Below are 17,796 nucleotides of genomic sequence, written 5' to 3'. Positions count from 1 at the left end.
TGCTGAAATGTCCCTAAGATGTAAGACGCCTTGCTCTCATGCTTTCCCCTAGAGCCCATTCTGTCAGTTTTTTGCCTGGAGTGAATCAGTGGCATCTGCCTTAGGTCTACGGATACCTACCATCCCTATAGGCTGCCTCAGCTTTCCCATCCAGGAGTTCAATGCAGAACTCAAAGGGTGGTTGGCCCCAAATACTGAGTTAATTTTTCTTTCAGTGTGGTTCGTACAGAACATGGTCCATGCAGTGAGAGCTATCTATCAGTACTCTCTGTCCAGAGCATACCAGAGTGTTCCCCAGCATGAACGTTTGGTAAAAAGTATGAACAATGTCAATTATTTAGCAAACACAGAGCCCAGCTGCACCATTACTTCCTTCCCTAGGCACCACCTTGCACCGTGAACAGCCTCGCTGAAATCAAGCTTAAAATTGACAGTGTTTCCATGGCATATTGCTGTCAGATTTCCAAGAATGGCCTCAAGGTGTTGAGGAAGGGAGACTGATCCAGCACTCATCCCAACTCAATATGTTTGCACCTCTCTGCTGGCCTCTGGAAATGACAGGGTTGCAGCCAGCTTCACTCATCACACAGAATTAGCGAGCATGTGAGTGTCTTCGCATGGCAGCCCTGCACAGCAGTCAGCAAGTAAGAAGATTTATTGCTTTATTTGACACTCTGTTATTCACTAACTGAGCATGACACATCTGGGACTAGGAACCATCTATTTGACACCAACGAGCCTTTTTTGCATTAATTGAGTTTATCCAGTTCATGCCCAGAATGCAACCTGGGCAAGGAAAGACTCCCAGAATGGGCTGGGTTGGAAGCCACTGTTGGTTTTGTTGTTGTTGTTGATGTTGTTGTTATTGTTGTTGTTTGTTTTGTTGTTGTTGTTGTTTTGCTTTGTTTTGTTTTGTTTTCAGAAATTAATGTGATGCACAAATGACATCGTATGTTACAGAGCAAGGAGACATGATGTCCATCACTTCAACACCATCCTTCTTGTCATAGGGCACAAAACCCATTTATTTAATGCTGACAGGCCAGTGTGGAAGCATGGATCAAAATCCCAGAAATAATAACAGCAATGTCTGGGATCTGAGTGAAATTAAATGACCTTGCTTGGCCGATAGATGAGACTGCACAGACTGTGTTCCTTGTTGCACCGCCCAGGACACGAGCTTCCATTTGTGCTCTGCAGAGCTGGGAAGAACCATTGCCCATGGTTGCTTCCAAACTTTCCCTCTCCTGGTGGGACAGGCTGACCCACGTGCATGAGACCCAAACTTGCTATGAACTAGAGATATAATACGGAAAATCAGAGAAATGTTACATGGAGCTTATATGTAGCTTTAAGTGCATTTCAGTTGCTTATGCAGTTCAGGCTGTCACTGGAATAATGAAAGAACTGACCATATATGTGACAATGAAACACTAACAGATGAACCCCTCACTGTCTGGGCATTAAATCAGAACCATTCCTAAACACCTTGAAGATGAAGATGAGCCCCAAGGGGAGAGCTCAAGCTTCCTAAACGGAACATTTACTTTTTTTTTTCTTATTTGTAATTACTCCCAAGTCTGTAATTACACTGCCCCCTATGCTGATGAGTTCCAAGACCTTTTTGTTGCTGTTATTTTGCAGATTATAAAGGGAATTTGCTCAGCAGGTGAATTTAACCTGGAGTTTCAGCTCTTTTTAGTCACCCAGTCATGAAGAAGAAGATTTCCCTTCTTTAGTTTGTTATGTTGATACGACAGTGCATAACCAGATAATTCTGCCAAGAAGTTATAGTCAGGAAAAGGGAGAGAAGCAAGCAGTTGATAGTAAAATATGTCAGTAAACAATCTCCCATTTTAATTCTAACAGTCCTTTTTTTCATTTTGGAGAGCCCTTAGCACTCATCATCAGGGCTAACAGGTTGGCAGCACGGAGCGAGCCTGTGACCATGCTTCAGGGACCACAGCAGCCAAAACATGTGGGATGGGGAGCAGAGCAGCAGCAGTGCCCAGCCAGTCCGAGGGACCCCTGCACAGGCAACAACTTGGCATCCAAAGAAGTCATCAATCTCTTTCTTTTGTTATGCTTTCCATTGGTAGCCATCCTCACCTCTTTGATATTTTTCCTCTAATATATACAATATTATTTCTTTTAATAAACTTTTTGAATACTGTCACCAAAGTTCTTTTGCCAATGTGCACGGTGTTGTCTTGCATGGGTCTTTAGTTTGGAATTATCAAAAGGAAAAATATAGAAGAATAATCACTGGATTTATCTGAAATATTTTATCCACACAAATGTGACCAATTATAAGGCATAATACAGCACAATATAGGATTTGAAGATAAATCTCTATGTTTTTTGAAGGAAATTTAGTCAAGTGGAAGATGGATATTTTATTTCCCAATCATTCAAATGAAACTTTGCCAGAACTTTTCTTTTTCCAGATTTTTTTCCAAATTGAATTGATCAGATTTTGTGAGACATTTTTGTTTGTGAGGAGCTGTTTAGTCCCAGCATCAGTATTTCTCCAGCTAGCTTTACTACATGAAACATAATGTGTAACCTCGTGAGAGACCATCATTAGCTTGTGTCACGATGACAAAATGCCATTTGTTCTTTGTTTCCTGCCTCTCAGCAATATTTTTCATTCCTAATTCTCCAATTCTTTCATAACATTTTATGCGAGGCCATATGGAAAGTCTGACTATATTAGGTCAAGGAGCTCTCCATTATATTTTATGGTGTTGACACATTCAAATGATGATATGTGCTGGATCATTTTTGTAGTTGTGAATTGCCATCGCATAAAATCTGAAATTGTCTGTGAGTAGGCTTCAACAAAGTTCTTCCATAAGCAGTTAGGTTTCTGATGAGGCTTCTCACACTTACTACTTTGTGTCGTAGTGGATTTCATTCCAGTGGAACACATTGCCCTTTAGGCATGTTGAATATCTGTGCACTCCCAGTCTGGGGACCCCTAGTCCTTACACTTTGGGAAAGCCCCATTTTTTTTCTGTATCGTCCCTAAAGACAATAGAAAAATTCTTATAAGCATGCAATCACCTTTATAAATATCAAAATCCTCTATATGGTTTCCATCAGTTTATCAGAAGCAAATACGGCAGATTACATCTGTTTCCTTGGTCCAACATTTGCTGTTCTCTAGCTTTTGGATCCGTGACTTTATAGGTTCCTGGGCACAGCTCACTGCTTTACTTATTGACTGACCCATCTTCTAGAAAGAATTGCAGTAGCTGCAAAATCTATAACACCAAGTCCACATGCCACAGAAACTGGGAATCCCCCTGTTTATCAACCAAGTCTGGTCATTTACATTTGTTTTTTAATGGTGAGCTGTCTCCATTACTTATATCAAACTCACAGTCTCTGAGATTACTCATTTTTTTCACTAGAAAACAGCATACCCAGGAAAGACCTTGCTGTGTTAACTCTGTTGGAAAGACAGCTTTCCCACCAGTTTGGGTACTCACGGCAGTCAGTAAGGGCTGTACTCTTTCTGCATTGAGGTTATTTCCAGAACTTCAGGAAGCATCATAAACTAAATTCTAAATCACATCAGAAAGAAAGCAACAGAGTGTCTCTGAAGAGAAATGAGTTGCAGCCTGGAAAGACAGATATTCCATGGTAGGGAGCCTGGACACCACGGGAGGTATGGGTAGCATGTGGAGGCTGTTTACAGATACATGAGCCTGAGCAAGACAGGCTCTGAGATTCCTGGGGAGCACGGTGAGCTCTCACTGAAGCATTCAAAGTGATGAGAAAAAGGTACTCGTAGTCCAGGGAGAAACAACCCATTTGTGTTGAGAGAAACGTGGTTTCTGGAGGTAATTTAAATGCTAGCAAACTGGTACGTATAAGCACATACAAAGTCACACATACAACAACCTATACCCAATGCCTTTTTTTTGTTTTTTTTTTTTTTTTTTTTAAGCAATAAAGCAAAACAAGAAAGATCTATAGTGAGAAGAGAAACAGATCAGGAGATCAGGTGACCCTTCCCCATTTCCTAGTTAAACATGACTATTTACCCCTAATGTTTTTTTCTGGTTGCACTTGTGATGACAGAGGTTCTGTTTTGCTTTCATTAAGTGTGGAAAAGGTTGTTTTTTAAGGAATTATGGAAGAACTGTCACCTCCTTCATAGCTCACATCCAAATTCCAGTCCCAAATGATGCTCCTGTTGGTCTTCACTTCTGTAGCACTCTTTGTGGCCAGTGGAGCAAAAACTAAAGCAAGACTGGCACAGCCCTGGCACTGAGAAGAGGCACTCAGAGAGACAGCAGAAAAAGCATAGCTTTGTGACCTCTCTGCTGCTTTCATGCTTCTGACTGCTGGTCAAGAAGACCAGTAAGACTGGAGCCTGGTACATCACCACAGAAGTAAAGACCAGAGAGGATGGGTGTCTCAGGGAAAGGAGATTATTTTTACGCAGTATATTTTGCTGTAGTCAGTAGAAAGACAGGGCTCCCATGGGCTCTGGAGCAGGCACCAGGTTAGCAGAAGCTGTAAATCAGCAAAGTCAGTGAAATACTGTGTTTGGAGTAAGTTGTTGTTCTACAGCACAGATCAAAAGGTGTTACATATACACCTATAGCCAAATAGTGATTTTATGATACTCTCAGTTAATCTTCAGTGCTTCAGGTTCAACTACAAGGCTCCCACCCTACAGAACATTCCTACTAGTTGATTCTTAAGGAAAGAAAACAGCATTGCTAAGAACAAATACAACAGTTACCACCTCTTACAAATCATATGAAGTTATTTATCTAGTTTCACTTTTCCTAAGTGAACTTCCCTTTAACGAACTTGAGAAAAGCAATGCATTAAAAACTCATTTTTGCCCATGCAAACAAAAATAAAGAACTGAATAAATAAAAATACAATCTTCGCTGTCATTCAGCTTATTGCTTGAAGCAGGATAGAGTAAACTTGTTTGGAAAATTTGGTGAACATTCCTAGACCACTTCTACCTGTCACTTAGGACACTGGGGAAATTATTTCAATACAAGACTCATTTGATTGCTTAGTAAATTTCCTTAATTCAGTGGTTCCTTTTAGAAAGATTGTTAAAAAATGTTACAATCAAATTACTAACCCCCCCAACTTTTAACATACTTTTGTACTGGATGATCAAAGCAAGGCTCATAAAGAAGCATTGTGTGTTCTTGACATCTAGTACAAATCGATACGGAGACTCCATGTCATCTCTGTGCAGGACCCCAATGCAAATCAGATAAAACATATTTCATGGAGCAGAATATACCCTTGGAACTTAAGGAAAGCCTGGTACAGACTAATGAAATACTAACAAAACTGCATCGCAAGTGTCTCAGTCCCACGTGACGAGATGCAGAAAGGGCTGTTGCCAGGAGTCAGAGTGTGTGAGTGCCACACAAAAAGTGTATTTATTTTTTTGAGGAGAACGTATCCATCTCTCTATAAATGTCTGAGCATGTGAGCCTTCTGTATTCACGCCTGAGACCTCTCTCTCTTACGGTACTCTCTCAAATCTTACCATCAATCTGTCACAACAAAGCTAAGTAATCCATTTTTGAGTTCGGGGAGGGATTAAATCAAATTGTAGTTCACACTGATCAAAACCCTGGAGCTGCACTGCTGCTGTCGTTAGGGTGATCCTGGGGTATGTGCGGCCAGATAGACACACTCATGTGCTAAGGGATTACAAATAGGAAGTCCACAAAAACAATTTTATTTGGTAGGAGAGTCTTTCATAAAATCTCAGGAGAGTTTTTTTTTCTCTTTGAGAAAAACCATATCTGTTAAAATAGTGATTTCTGTTGCCCTCTACATCTCTCTTTTCTTCTTGGACATGGAAACAGCTTTCAGAAGGTTTGTGAATAAGTTGCAGTCACCAGGAGTGGGGCAACTGGTCCTATATGAGTTACTGAGCAAAAGCATTTTGGGTTATGACTTGTGTGAAGCAAGGCTCACAAAACTGTCAGTGGGAGAAAAAAGACTCACAGCTGTCCAAGAAACAGATCCTTAAGGTTCCTGTGCTTTATGTACTCTCCTTTAATTCCCTTTAATTTGCATGTATTTATGCTAAAAGTCATCTACAGACTGTTTTCACCAAGACAAATGTCTCTAACTCTGGACGTGCTACAAACAGACTAGAAGGGAGAGCTCATACTGTTAACACTGTTAGGAATTAACCTCTTTTTTTTTCCTTTTTTTTTTTTTTCCATGATGTTATGTGATTAAAACATTAAATTAACTTCAATGCCAGAAATGTTTTAACTGCGGCTCTGTGCCTTCAGCTGTGCTGAGCCCAAATGCAATATGTAGGGTGTTAAGCTGTAAGCTGTACTCTGAAAATAAAGGTTAAGGTATTTTTAAGGTGTTTTTTCTTTCTTTTTTTCTTTTTTTCTTTTTTTCTTTTTTTCTTTCTTACAGCAGTGTGGAGGGCAAAAGGCAGCAAACAGGCAGAAGGGTTAACTGGCGGTGCTGCTGGGCAGGGAAGGGTGGAAGTATTTGCATAGAATAGCATCTGGAATCTATATGTCCTCACATACTTTGAGGGGGGAAGCAGTTTTCCACATTCATTACAGCCTGGTAAGGAAGAGGAGAAAAGAAACAAGGGGGGATAGAAAAGGAACAGGGGACTCCTTTTGTATCTGTGTCCAATATGGTTTCTTTTGATTTTTCATTCTCCATAGTCAAGAGCTCCCCATGGGTTCTCATCTGTTACCCAGGCTTTGCCATACCTGCCTGCCTGTGTGAAAATGGCTCAGCTGCCGGCGCTGGATGAGGCTAACAGATCACATCTATCTCTCTGGCGTCTACTGAGCACACAGGGCTCCAAGGATCAAGCCCTGGACAAGAGCACAAAAGCAGGTCTGTATAGAAGCAGCCAACCTTCTGCATCGTCCGCGGCTCATTGTGTGGACACCAGAGGTCAAAACTCGCCTGCATTCCTGCTTTCCCAACACGGTTGTGTCTCTGTGTGTGTGCCTGTGTGAGTGTGAGCAGGAAGCACTGCAAAGTTACACCACAGTATTGTTCTGTGGCATCACTCTGGGCAGTAATTAGTAGGATGAAAGGCATTTCAAACGAGATAGAGATAGAGATAGAGATAGAGATAGAGATAGAGATAGAGATAGAGATAGAGATAGAGATAGAGATAGAGATAGAGATAGAGATAGAGATAGAGATAGAGATAGAGATAGAGAGATAGAAATAATAGAAATAGAAATAGTCTGGAGAGCAGTCCTTTCTGAACTTGCATTCAGAAAGGTAAGGGGAAGAATTAAATAAAAAAAAACGTAAATAGAAACGTCTTCTGGGAGAACATAGGTCTGCTGTCAGGAAAGGGGACGGAATGAAATAACTATGAGAAGCTGGAGAAGATATTCAAAGCAAAAACAGAATCAAGATTATTAATGACAAGGATCAGGGAATGTGTATTTGAAAGGGGAAGGGAAAACTTTCAGTTCTGTGGAATAGTACTTGAAGTGGGGAAAACCTAGAGGATAACATGAGAATATCTATTTTGATGGTTCCCCCTTTTACATGACTTTAAATGAATTCAGTAAAATAACGAGTTCCCAATTAAGAGTCTTTAATGCCACTGAGAATTCGCAGGTCATTCATTTGCATTTTGGTCCAAGAATCTCACAATATTTTCCAAAAGTCAGCAAATCAGGTAATCTGGAAAAATCAGAGAAAATCTGCCTGGCATTTCAGAGGTTGGATTTGTACCTGTCAGTTTTCGTGCTACCGCACAGACACCAGGATTTCCCTCTTTGCTCTGGACAGCTCCTGCATTCATCCCGGGGATGTTTTGTGTTTCCTTTTCCATTTGTGTTCCTGACCAGAGGCTTCTCCTGAGTCTCTGTTTCTGCAAAAGATATCTCTCAAGTCAGCAGTGAGATTACCAGTAGTCCAAGGAGTTTGGTTTCTCAGCCCAGTACATTTTTAAAAACTGCCTTTGATAATATTGTGTTAATAAAGACTTTCAGTGCTTGTGTTTTTTAATTCCTTCCTCTTTCCATCCCACCTTCCTTCTCTTTCTCCCTCCCTCCCTTCCTTCCCTTCTCTTCCCTTCTCTTCCTTTTTTCCTCTGTCTCTTTCTTTTTGTTGTTTCTTTCTTTCTTCCTCCCTCTCTGCAACCCCTCCTTTTTCCTTCTTTTCCCACTGTCTCTATAGAGCTTTTCAGTCTCTGTAAACGAGCAACCGAAGAAAGATTTGCTGTCCCATTCGTTCCGCACTGCCCCCATAAAAAGCAAATATTTTCAGGTTGACTGAAAGTTTAACTTTGTTATTTTTTTTATTTTTAAAGAAAATCCAGCGTGACATGGCACGTGTTGGTGCCCTTGCCACTTAACAAATTACTTGTTTTTTTGACCTAAGTTAAATGCTGTGCAAATTTCCCTTGTCCGTGTTTTCATTGTGTGCAGAATTCACTGATAAAGAATAAAGAGCTAACTTGTTGGGACTTTTTAGTCGGAGCTTCCTTCATTCACAACAGATTTTTTTCTACTGTGTCTTTAACAACACAAAAGCCTGGATCCTCAGCTGATATAAATTGCCCATTGCAGGGTTGCCCACAGTGAAGCTGTGCTGTGTTACACCAGTTGTCGGTGGCCTGGGACTTTCGGGCAGTGCTGGGATGTGCAGTGGTGTCCTGCCTGGCACTGCTGACCCCACTGGGCTCCATCGTTTTGGAAGTCAGGGGAGAAATGTGTTTTACAAAGGGAAGTCACCACCAAGGGCTTCCTCTCAACCCGCCAACATGCCAGTATTGACGAAAATCTCAAGCCTTTCATCATCCTCACAAATAAAACCAGCTTCCTCTCCAGATCAGCATCTTACACCAAGGAGACCCAAGGGCTGGTCCCATGCAGAAAGCAGGCAGCTGAGCCCAGTGAAGTTGCCCAGGGCTGCCAGCCCTGCCCGTGCTCCTCTGCGGGCACCGTGCGGACAGGAGGCTCCCCACAGCCCCAGCACACTGCTATGTAGCTGACTCTGGCTTTGGGACAGGAGCTGCACCGGGGCCCCGCCACAGCCCAGCATGCCCTTCATGGTGCCGTGCTTCCCCTCCAGCACAATAACTCAATTGACGGACTGAAGTCATTCGTCCACTCCGTCCCGAAGCCTGAACTGGTCATGCATGGGCTCACCCCCTTCCATGAACCCTCTTTTATTTTCTCTAACACGCCATTTAATTTTCAAAAGAGAGAGGTATTGTACAGTTGTAAATCTCAGCCCTTTCTCCGCCGGCCCTCTCGCCCTCCGTGCGGCTCTCCCTTGGCCAGTGATTTAGGGCGGGGGTCAGCCCGCCCCACCGCCCCCGGCGGGAGGTGCAGCACGGGGAGCCAAGCTGGGCAGCCCAAGGTGAGCCAGCGTGCCCCTCCGCCACGGAGCTCGGGCGTTGCCTTGCCGGCCCCTCGGGGGCTCCTATGACAGCCCTCCTGCATGACGGATTGCTGGCCCAACAATGAACCCTCTGTGCCCTCCCATTACTCCTTAAATCTCGTCTTCCACCAAGATCGCACCCTCCACAAAATTTCCCTTCCCTGTGAGAAAGTAAAAAGTAAAATAAGCAAGCATTTCTCATTTATGTTATGAACCGTCTTCCTTCAAAAAGAAGAGTCTGAGACTTTATTGAGATCTTTTTGTGCTGCTTACTACTGGAGGTGCATCGCAGGAATGTGCCTGGGAAGATGCTTTGGAATGTATAAATCATTTTGCTTTGCCTTTTTTTTCCCATCCTCATTTGACTTTCTGTCCAGAGACATGAAAAATAGTTTTTGGTGTGTTTCTTTTTTCTTTTTTTCAGAAAACAGTTCTCAAGGTTTGATGTCAGAACATGAGCAGGTGAAATGGTGTCTCATTTAGCAGCAGATCACTGCTTGTGTTTGCCAAAAGAGACAAGGATTTTCCAAGGGACATAGTGTAATGGGAATGATACAGCCTGGGAATAGAGGCAGTGATATTAGCCATGTAACAAGATCTCTCACTGTTTAAATCAAAGACATTAAAAAGAATTCAAAGAATTTTAAAAGAATCTTTAAAAGAATTTAAAGAATTAAAATTGTTTTTGTAGATGTTGGGGAAGAAATTACATTTATAACATTTAATTTCTACAACCACTAATAAGAGTTTAGGGCACCTTGTTTGTAAATAGTGGAGTGGCACAGACAGAGGAGTTACATTTTTTAAATTTGTAGGCATCTTTTACTTTCCTTCCAAATTCTCTTTTCCTATATGAGATTCAAACCGACAGTCCTTAGTCCTGCATTTTCTCCTAGTGAAGGACCAACACTGCCACTCAGACAAGGTGCTATCACTGGGCACAGTTTGCAGCACAAGGGGAATATCGGTGATGGCCATTCGTTTGTGATAGATTTGTGGAAGAGGAAAAACGTCACTTAAGAATTTGACCTTAACACATGCTCACATAAATCATGACCTGCTCAAGAACATTTCTTAAAATTGCTTAAAAAAAATATATATTCATTGAGGGGTATTTTGTTGGTATTGATCAATCATGATGACTGAAATCCTCAAGCATTTACTTCTGGGAATTACAGAATTAAACTTCCCTAATAACCAGCAGAGAAGAAGGAGGATGAGGAAGGAGTTTATAACATCTGATCCAAAAATATCTGGGCAGGGCACTGTAAGCAATGGTTAGGGCTGGATGGCAATTGAACCCCTGGGTAGGGAGGATGAAAAAAAATCTTGTGAATGGTTTTGCAAGTTTTTCACCCCTCTTCCTACCAACAGTAGTTGCTCTGGGCTCTGTTGTATGAAGACAGAGGCACTTTATTATCCCAAGTAATTGGATTATCACTTGGGGTAATAACCAGTGCACTCTTTTCTGCACCAGTTAATGAGGTTCAAAGGGATGGGAAGTGGAGTTAACAAAGGACAAGACAGCAGACGGAGCACATCTGTGCCCTGGCTACTGAAGAGGCAACACAAGGAAGCTTGGTTTGCTCCTGCTTGTCTTTTTTCCTCTGGTTGCCGCTGCCTTTCTCTGTATGTTAGTCCACACTCCCTCTTATTGTGCTGCAGGAGAAAAGAAAGAGGAGCCTCAGGGAGCTGTGTGCACTCCCCTCTCTCTCTTTGGCTTACCCCTGCCTGATTTTTTACTCATACGGTGAAGATCTGGCTCATATTTGCAGAGACAAGGGTGCTTCTCCCACTGGCTACAAGGATGTGTCTGTGCCAGCTCCTGCCCCATCCCCTCAGGCTCAGGCCAGCACTGTCAGTTTCAGATGACAACTGGGTTTTAGCACTGTCGTCGCTGGCTTTATGTTCATCTTTAATGGCCAAGGTACCAAACAGGTGCCTTCCCCTCTTCTCAGAAAAGGCTTTTAGGTTCTGCCATGTAAGCAGAGTTACAGGGAGGGAGTGGAGCTACCAGTGAATAAACGAATGGCTTTACCAGGGTGTCCTCAGCAGTATTTCAGGAGCTCTGCTATGAAATTACCTGCATCTGTGATATCCTTATGTGTGTACTTAGTTTCCCAGTGTTGCAAAAATAGCACATCCTCTCCCTGACCAGCCTTTGCTTTTCATTATGATTCTGTAAGGTATGTTGATGAACAGCTCTGGAGACTTTTCTGACCTGTAACTTTTCAGAATAATCCATCTAATTTAAAGACTTATTTTATTCAGGTGGTTGCTTTTATCCTAAAAGGTATTAAAACCCTTTTAAAGTCTGTAATGACATTCAGTCTCTACTTAGCTTTTATTGCTAGTAAGCACAGGAGATAAAGCATTAATATAGATAAACGAGGTAGGAACTACCTTAATTGTGTTTGCTCAAGTCCTCTTACCTGTTGCTTTGTGAAATCCTTTATGGAATGACCACTGACCACCAGCCACGCCCAGGATCCAAATTTTTTGTCTTGTCCCAAAAGTGTCACGCACGTTGACAGAATCTTTACTTGTGGAAAGGGTAGGCACACACCTAATTTCAGGAGAAGAGTGACAGTGACCAAGTCAATCAGATCACAAATAGTAAAAAATATTAGATTTTCTCCCTGGAGGGGATATGCTGTACATTAGCAGAAGGAAAATCATGTGCAATGGTAAAAGCATGAAGGTGTCTGGGAAAGTTAGAGACTCCACAAGACACACTTCTTAGCCAGGCAGCATTTTGATACAATGTGCAGGGTGGTATTTCTGTAATACTTCAAGGAACATTAATAGCGGTACTTCTGTTTCCTTCAAATCCAAGGACAATGAAATAAAACACTTAAAACCAAAACAACAATGAACACACCAAGAAAAACAACCCTGGTGCCTGGCCTCTCCAGCAGCTCATGCTCTGGAAGGTGGTGCATGAGGCTTTCGGCTGTGTTGTTCCCTTCCCTTTCCTGGGGCACACACATCTGCCCATTCACTGAAGCTCCTTGTTTGCGCTCGCTGTCTTAGGGCTCTTCCAAAATGCTGCAGCCTGGCAAAGAGCAGGTTGTCATTTCTGAGAAAATATCCCTCCCTGATCAAATAGCTCAAGAGTTCACCTCCGTGCCACAGCACTGCTGGCAGCTCGGCACTGCCACGCCAGCAGCCTCCCTCCGGAGCATGCCCCAAAAGATGGGCAATCCTTTGTTGGCCCCATCAGTTTCGTACTCTGCCCCACTCTTCTTAATCAAACCCACTTCAAAGACCCAAAACAGATTGATTCACATGTGAACACTACCCAAACTGTCTTCTGAGGGGGCAAATACTTGTCTTACGTTCCTTTGAACCCACTGTTGCCCGTTTACTTGTATTTACTTTGCGTGGCCTATGGCTGAACCATGGAAATTAGAAAACAAACTCCTATTCAGCCAGTCATGTCAAAGGTGACCGCTGTGCCGGAGAGTCGACTGTGGGACAAACACTTGGCTGATCGGCGGCCTCTTCTGCGGCGTTGCTGTCTCCACAGTTACATACCTGTCTGCAGAAGCCTTTAGTTTATCTTGTCTGTGCTGGAAGTCCTAGACGGTGCCATCAATCTGGGAGATGAGAGGGATGCTCGGCTGACACTCGCACAAAGGCTGCGGTGCAAGAGAAAGGGAGGCAGCTCCCTGCAGGCCGAGCCCCGTGGGGCGGCACGGGGCCGCCGCCATCTTCTTGTCCTGGTCCTGGCAGCCAAGGGGGGAAGAGGCAGAGGGCACCTCGTGGGCCCACCAGGTCTGGGGAGCCACAAGGTGCCCTGAGAACTCAAACCAGCTCCCACTTCTTCTCCAAATGAGCTGCAGCGGGGCTGACAATGTCCCACAGGCACAGTGAGATGGGTTTTAAAGTCCGTATCTCTCAAACTGTGTGTTTTCAGAGGCTCTCTTTAGCTAGGCGAGCCATTTATGAGACCTGCTGGCAAGACCAAGAGAGTACAGCAGTATAGCTTGTCAGCAAAACATGATTTCCTGGGACTTTCTTATTGTTTTAAGGCCCTTGGAGGAGCTCTAACTGTTATAGAGCCATAAAAGGGAAATGGATGATTTTCCAGCTAGCTGGCTGCTGCTGAGTCAGTGGGTTGAAGGCAGTGGTGCTGCATGGTGTAACACAACCCACAAACATATGTCTGAGCCGTTGCATCTCAGTGCACCTCCCACCAAGGTATGGCATTTGTTCCTCCTCACCACAGTGCTGGTGAAAGTTCTCCTCTGATCCTGCTTGCCAATCCTCCCAGCTCACTGTGGTTAGGCTACCGTGTGCCTTGGGAAGCTGAAATTCAATAAAATTCACCCAGATCAGCCAAATGCCATTCACTAGTGTGGTAACAACCATGACTGATGCAAAAATGAGGAGCCTGGTGACCAAATGTTCACACTTTGCTATCTTTCTCATGGTGTTTGGTGTATTACCCGATGTCTCATCCCAGTGAAGCCAATAAGAGACTGTGGAGTAAAATGCTAACCAGGAACCAAAATGTTATCACGAACTACTGTTGATACAGTTCAAAGAGCAATATGAATAGCAGGAAAAAATTAAACTTGAAAATGCACAAAGCAGATTTGTAAGCCCAGTCTGCCTGCTATAGAGGAGTATATTTCACTCAGGATAATAGTTTCCCCATCTTTGGCTATAATATGTAGGGGAGTCCTAATGTCAGGAAACTACATATTGAATGCAAAAAGCTTGTAAGTACAGTGTCAAAAAATACATGCTTTAAATATGCTTAAAGTCAAACTCTTCTTTTTTAAAGCCAAACAGAAAGCATTCCTCTTGTAACAGAGGTGTTGGAGTGCAGGTACACTAAACTCATGTCATGTTCCCTAACGCTGACAGTTTTTATGCCCCAGACTCTAAAGCATATCAAAGACGATGGAAGAAATGATAGTGGGATACTGCATCTTTGCAGCTCTGCTCCTTTCTCGTGTTTAAATTGTTTTGTGCAGGGGGAGAGAAAGAAAGAGAGGAAGAAAGAAAGGCAGAAAGCTCAAATGAAATGGTAAAATATGAGGAGAGCTTTCAGAAAGAGCGGATCTTTTTGACTATCTTCTCTTTCTCTTGTCTTTCTTGAATAGAAGAGAGTTGGTGCCACAATGGCTCTGCAGGCTTCCCCGTGCAGAGCAGAGCTAGGCACCACGCTGCTGTTAGCAAGTGCTCCACAGTCCCCCCCATGCAGTCCCCAGGAGCACAGGCATGCTTTGCTTTGAGCAAAAGCTGATGGCCCCGCGCTGGTCCCACAAGCTGCCTTTGTACTGACAGCCTGGGGATGTTAGAGGTTTGTGATGAAACTAGGAAGGGAGGAAATGTTACTGGGTCTCAAAGAGCCTGATGTGCCCATTTACTGCTACACTGTGCTCCCTGGAGTCTCCTCAAGGTACAGGAGCCCAAGCCTAGGGTTTCGGCACACTAAGTGTGTGCATTTGGAATTACAGACGTGAATTCTGTAATTGGTGGATCTTTGAGATTTCTACATAAAATGGGGGTTGCTACAGTTTCCAGATGAGTTTGCTGTACGAATTAGGAGCCAACCCACACAGAGCATAACATGCCACCTCTACTTGGATAGGTGTTTTCGGATAGCACTGCTGCTTTGGCCACCACCACACAGCTGATTTGAGCTGCTAAATAATAATGAAGTGGTCAAAAAGGAAACAGGGTCCCAAGTGCATACCCTTGGAAGATCTGTGTAGAGTTTTTATCTTCTGAAGCAGGCTGATCTCTCAATTCAGAACCTATTAGTTACATCCATAAATGTATCATGAGAAAAGTAAGTACATATCAGATTGACAGTTTTGATTGATGTTTTTACCTGACTGACGACAGGCACAGAGGCAAAAGGCTTATGGGAGACCAGCAGATCAGAGCTGGATTTGCAGCAGGCACTTGACCTCCAGCTTCCGGCTTGACACAGCAGCCAGCAGCGGAATTGATGCAACACAACCCTTCATTGCTCTGCTACGTTTTCCTTTGAAAATACAAAGCAAAACGAAACAAAACAAACAAAAAAAAGACAATATTTTGAGCATTAAAGGAGGCAGTACTGTTGGTTTCCTCCCTTCCACCCTGCTTCCCTGTTCCTGGCACATTAAGCCTCTTGCTCCTCTGCTGCCAGGAGAGTGGGGCTCCAGCCAAGACAAAAATTAAGCAGTAACTCTGGTGCCGGTGGGCACAGCCCTCTTCGTGCTATAGCAGCCTGCGGTGCGGCAGCCAGGTACCTCGTACCTGAACCCCCTGGCATTTTCCTGAGTCTGAGCCTCGCAAATCACCACTCAGCCACATGCAGCGACCCCTCGCACCCCCATCCCCTCAGGGGTCCACGAGCTCTTCGGAAACACGTGAGGCTGCGCTGCAGTTGCCGGGAGGGTTCAGCCCCTGGTACGTGCTTCAGCATTTTCGAAATGGTCGGGCTTCGTCACTGCGCTGTGCTTAGCTCGGGGAGCACAAATCAGCTCCTGGAGACCCATCGCATGGTTAGGGCGAGCCAATGAGCAGCCTCGCGGAGGGCACAAGTTGCCAAAAGAGCAGATGTGTCCGAAGTCTGTACCAGTTAATTTCGTGACCTACTGAAATCACGGAGAGATTTATACTGCTAATTACTGACTTTGTTTCTGGTTTAATCATCCTTCCCTTCACCTTTCTGTAAAGCTGAGAAGGGAAAAACCACGGGTAAACAGCTTGTCTTAAGCAGAATGTTGTTTCAAATAGAAGCACATGATTGTGTGGGGGTTTTTGGAAAAAAAAAAATAATTACAAAGAAAATATTTTAACTAAAGCTTTTAATTCAGCACTGAGACATATACTTATTTTCATTTGTGAGCCAGAATCCTTTATGAAGTGAAAGTGAAATGATTTAAAAATATTTCCTCTATTCTGGACATGAACAAACAAACTGTCATTTACTGAAATTTCTCATAAATGCCCAGAAAAATGAATAACAGGAATGAGAAGCTGTAGAAATGTTGCAAAATATACTAAGACCTTGATTCTGTGAAGTTTTACTCCCCTTTATAAATGCATTTAGCACATAATTTCACTGAGGCTATACATACGCATAAAATCACCACATGTAGGTAGTTCAGGGAACATGTTAATGGAATCCTATTTTCTGTTTAAATGGTTATTTCTGTGATTTGTTCTGGCTTCCTGCATTTCTCATCCCCATGCACTTCTGATGCTGTGTTTACATATTTTACATCAATACTAGCCCTGTACACACTGTGCAAATACCCATGCAGAAAGGCCTGGGAAAGTACCACAGCTTGCTAGACTGAACAGAAAATCTGTATTTATTTTTTGCATAGCAAATCTGTCTTCAAAACTGATTCTTCCTAAGGTCCTGGGCAAACTATCCAAACCTCTCTCTACCTTTAAGGTGGGGTGGCAGCTCTTGCAGAGCCACTGAACATCCTAGTAACACTGAGAAGCTGCAGTGACCATCACAGAGCAAAGACCCTAAATCTATGTTTTTTCCTTTAGGAGATATTTGATTGCTGCAAAGAATATGTAGCAGACAAAACAGTGTTTTCTCATCTCACTGCAGGCATACAGCCAGCAGCTTAGAGAGCAAATGAGGAGAATGAAGGCAGTACAGTATGTCCCTCTGCATGTTTACTAGAGCAGCTGCATCAGTTGATGCACCGGGTGTTTTAACTTACAAACCAAGGAAAGAGAGTCAGGTCTCACCTCAGGCACTGCTTTCTGTGGTTCAGCCTACAGCAAGTGAGACTGGCAGCTCCAGTTGCTGCTTCCTCCCAGCTGACATCAGGTGTATCACCTGCAATTCCTACCGGCTCTCTCCCAGCTGCTTTCAAGGTTTGCCTTGTGCACAGGGTTTGGGTAAACTCACATCTCTGTAGGAAAACTCGGGCATCAGCAATTCAGGGCCTCCACTTCTGCTTCCTGCGTGTGCAAAACCAGGCTGCTGCCTGGCTGAAGAGCTGGACATCAGTGCTTCAGTGTCACCGCAGCACTGAGCGGGTTGGTGCTGGCAGCCTCTCCGACCAGGACAAATGGAGCTGCATACTGCTCCCATCAGCTCCTCCCGTGGTGCCCCCAGACCTGCCAGCACAGCCAGCACTGCCCGCACCTCCGCGTTGCACAAGCCCTTGTTGCCCCAATCCAGGAAAATTTGTTGTCAGGGACTTAATTCCGTATGAAAGGAATGTTGTTTCGTTTCAGAACCAGAGATTTCCGACAAGACAGAGCATGAGCTTTCTGAAAGGAGAGCGCTTTTTGTTTTTTTCTCACAAACATGCTCAGACATAGCTTTCCTTTCAGCTAATTAAGCTGTTTTAAAGCAAACTGGTCAAACAGTGACATCGTAGTGGGGAGCCTTGGAATCAATTGCCTGATGTAGAA

The 17,796-nt window shown here is 43.6% G+C and overlaps 1 long non-coding RNA gene across 2 annotated transcripts; it reads right to left on the bottom strand.

Annotated features, from left to right (window-relative positions):
* Positions 1–6,385: 6,385 nt before the first annotated feature.
* Positions 6,386–17,546, bottom strand: LOC310896735. Of its 2 annotated transcripts, none has more exons than XR_014581787.1 (4): positions 17,122–17,546; positions 15,248–15,403; positions 11,832–13,710; positions 6,386–7,882 (listed from the first exon to the last, which is right to left on the bottom strand). It is a non-coding gene; the product is annotated as an uncharacterized lncRNA (long non-coding RNA). The 2 variants fall into 2 exon arrangements; XR_014581788.1 differs by lacking the exon at positions 17,122–17,546 and adding an exon at positions 15,661–15,789.
* Between the last annotated feature and the right edge of the window lie 250 nt (positions 17,547–17,796).

Source organism: Anser anser (genome assembly GCF_964211835.1).
Source record: "Anser anser genome assembly, chromosome: 3".
NCBI lineage: Eukaryota > Metazoa > Chordata > Aves > Anseriformes > Anatidae > Anser > Anser anser.
Note: the sequence above shows the minus strand (reverse complement) of the source record. Positions and strands in the feature narration are given on the sequence as shown.